The 3,659-nt window shown below is 48.2% G+C and overlaps 1 long non-coding RNA gene across 1 annotated transcript; it reads left to right on the plus strand.

Annotated features, from left to right (window-relative positions):
- Window positions 1–803: 803 nt before the first annotated feature.
- On the plus strand, window positions 804–2,364 carry LOC123328896. The gene is made up of 2 exons (XR_006543897.2): window positions 804–1,130; window positions 2,221–2,364. It is a non-coding gene; the product is annotated as an uncharacterized LOC123328896 (long non-coding RNA).
- The last annotated feature ends 1,295 nt before the right edge of the window (window positions 2,365–3,659 follow it).

Consider the following 3,659-nt stretch of genomic DNA (forward strand, 5'->3'; position numbering starts at 1 on the left):
TGCTCTCACCCAGGTGCCCTTTCCCAATAAAATCTCTTGCTTTGTCAGCACATGTGTCTCCTCGGACAATTCATTTCCGAGTGTTAGACAAGAGCCCAGTTTCGGGCCCTGGAAGGGGTCCTCCTTTCTGCAACAAGCCCATCCATCTCGTCTGCATGTCATTCCACAGACCAGGGCAAACAGGGGTGCATCAGGGCTGGTCTTAATCTTGCAGGAATTTGGCCCCAACCATCTGAGAGGAAATCTCTGGAGAAGGGGCAGCTAGGAGCCAATAGCAGCTAACCTCCCTACTGAGGGCTGCTGTGTTGGCTTGGTCAGTGGCTCTGGGCAGAGAACCAACAGCATTCACTCCTGGTGGTCAGGCTTGATCTCCCAGTAAGTTCCAGAGATGGGGCCTTCTTAGAATGTGAACAACTATCCCTGATCACATTTCAGCTGATGAGCCTATGTTCCAATTCTGGAGCAACTAAAGATATACCATTCTAAGTACACATGCAAAACCCATGGAATCCTCTTAAACAACCTTTTGGACTTTTGATAAAGTGTTTTGACTCTGTGACATCATGGACTGTAGCCCGTCAGGTTTCTCTGTCCATAGGGTATTTCGGGCAAGAATACTAGAATGGGCTGTCAGGTCCTCCTATAAGGGATCTTGCTGACCCAGAGATGGAACCTGTGTTTCCTGTGTCTCCTATATTGGCAAGCAGTTTCTTCCCTGCTGAGTCATCCAGGAAGTCCTTGATGTAACTAATGTTATACAGTGGCTTACCCCCCACCGCCACCCCGCCCCAGCTTCTGTTCTCTCTGCCTAATCCCAGGCCTGGGAGGAGGCTTAATTCAGAAGTCTGCTGATACACTACAGAAGGAGGATGGTTCTTACAGAGTACTCCACTGAGATCCTTCTTTTCATCCTCCCAGTACACCCAAGACATGGTCTTTGGCCTAACACAGACTGAGATCTCTCTTCAGGGTCAGGGGTGGGGAGTCATTCATTCCAGAGACAGTGCCCACATGTCCTTCCAAGAAGGTTGCAGTGTCCTTCAGAAACTTCTGAAGCCGCTTGGGTCATGCTGGCTACAAGTCCTGCTCATCAGCCTGCTGTTCATTCCAGAGGAATTCCTGGCAGCCAGGTAATAAATTATCGTTTTTCTTAAGTTAACTGTACCTGATTTCTATTACATATAACACTAGAAATTTTCTATTACAAACAAGGGTTTAAAAGTTTACATAATCTAAAGTTCCCCAAATGGCACAGCTATCAAGCAGCATAGCTGGAATTACAACTCAGGTAAGTAGGACATTCAAGGGTGACCCCTTAGTCAATAACTGATTTCTATTTTTATTAATATATTTAGTTTTTATAGATTACAGTGCAGAAACCGTAGTTTCCAAATATGAAAAATTCTATACCAATTCTTCAATGATAAATATTTCAGTAGAGAGAAGCAAAAGGCATACATGGCTGCATATGGATAAGAACTTCAATGAACATCAATACAATCCAGTTTAAAAATATTGGCCCTTAAGGGCATAACCGCAATTTTTGTTGCACCTTTCATATCTTCCAGAAAATACTCAGTACTGCTAGGTGTTACCCCAGGCTGTCAGCTCCCTCAAACACTGACATCTTTGATGGAATTACAGTTTAGAAGATGCTTGAATAGGATAGGGTATGAGAGATTTATGGGGAACTTTTGGAGGTTAATCAAGGTTCCTGGTTGTCATAAACCAAAATATGCTTCTTCAAGCCCTTTCTCTGCCATCTTCAATCTGGGCCCTACTGACACTGTGCTCTATGAGGTGGCTCAGTGGTAAAGAATCTGCCTGCCAATGCAGGAGGCGCAAGAGACGTGGGTTTGATCCCTGGGTCAGGAAGATCCCCTGGAGTAAGGGATGGAACCCACTCCAGTACTCTTGCCTGGGCAATCTCATGGACAGAGGAGCTTAGCAGGCCACAGTCTATGGGGTCACAAAGAGTCGGACATGACTGAGCGACTTCACTTTTTCACTTTCTTATCTGTAAACACTCAGCCCCTAGGCCCACCCTGAAGGAAGGGCTCAGGCCAGGAGAGCACCGGCCAGGGAGAAGCAGCAGCATCCATGGAAGCAGAGTCCCTTCTGCGATATAGACAGGAACACGAGGTTCCTCCATGGAAAATGCTTAGCAAAATCCCCGTGAAATGTAACAGTGTCCTGTTTCTTCTCCCTCAATTCCCACAGGAGTACACTGTGACTCAGTCTCATCTGTCAAGGCCAATACAGGACACGGCCGTCCGCTTCGCCTACTGCTCTCCGGTGGCCTCCTATCATCGCTGCAAAGCCTGTGAACAATTCCCATGGAATAAAAATGGAATCTGAGTCATAAAGTCTTTCTCTTTTCCTTTGTGCTCTGTCTAGTTTCATCGTTCACGCGGTATCGCGGTGCCAAGCCCTTGCGCTGGGGACTTCAGGCCAGAATTCTTGGTGCAAAATGGCTACACAGACACCTCAGCTCCTCAGCCCAAGGATGCAAGCCCAGGAAGTGCGTCTGCGCCTGCGCCTGCACCTACCCAAGGGAACCCCGCCCTCTTCCTGCTGCCCTGGTCCCTGTAAAACAGCCTCGCCCTGTGCCTGCTCTCTAGAGAGACCTCAGTTCAGTTCAGTAGCTCAGTCGCGTCCGACTCTTTGCAACCCCATGAACCGCAACACACCAGGCCTCCCTGTCTGTCACCAACTCCCGGAGTCCACCCAAACCCATGTCCATTGAGTCAGTGATGCCATCCAACCATCTCATCCTCTGTTGTCCCCTTCTCCTGCCCTCTATCCTTCCCAGCATCAGCATCTTTTCAAAGGTCAGACCTTACATCCCTCCATTTTCTGCTTAGAGGGCAAAACTTTCCTTTGCTTCCAAACCAACAACAACAAAAAAGATTGCCCTTTAACACCACTCCAAAGTGACTGATGACCTTCCCAGGTGGCTCAGTAGTAAAAGAACCCACCTGCCAAGCAAGAAACATGGGTTCCATCTCTGGGTCTGGAAGAACCCTTGGAGGAGGACACAGCAACCCACTCCAGTATTCTTGCTTGGGAATCCCCATGAACAAAGAAGCCTGGTGGACTACAGACCATGGGGTCACTGACAGTCAGACAGGCCTGAGGTGCTACACTACCACCACTAAAATAACTGATGGCAGTCACAAGGCTTCTTTTCGGTAAGGTGGTCAGAGGACCTTGCTCTGGCTGAGTTGCCCTGAATCCTGTACTCCTCGAGGGGCAGCCCCCAGAGAGCTAGACGTGAGGAGGACGTTGCAGAGTGTGGTAGGCTAGGCAGTCCTCCTACCCCAAGGATGCTTAGGAAAAGGGAGTAAGACAGAGCTCTCTGTGGTCCCCACCCAGTGTGGGGCCTCAGGAGACAACCTTGATTTCTCTTTGATCTGAACAGGGACAAGCCTGGCTTTCAGGGCTCCCCGCTTCTTACATTCACAGATGTGGTTAAGGGACTCTTGAAGGTGTATTCTTTTCTGAGACTAAATTGTGTCTTCACAGGAAATTGAGAGTCACAGTCAGTGAAATTAATCATGAAATTTTGCCCATCCAAGTAACTTGACTGAAAAGCCAGCCTGCATTCAGGCATCTGAATTTAGGGAGAGCCATTTAAATGTATCTGTTCCTAAGCTGCT

Source organism: Bubalus bubalis, chromosome 13 (assembly GCF_019923935.1).
Source record: "Bubalus bubalis isolate 160015118507 breed Murrah chromosome 13, NDDB_SH_1, whole genome shotgun sequence".
Taxonomy (NCBI): Eukaryota; Metazoa; Chordata; class Mammalia; order Artiodactyla; family Bovidae; genus Bubalus; species Bubalus bubalis.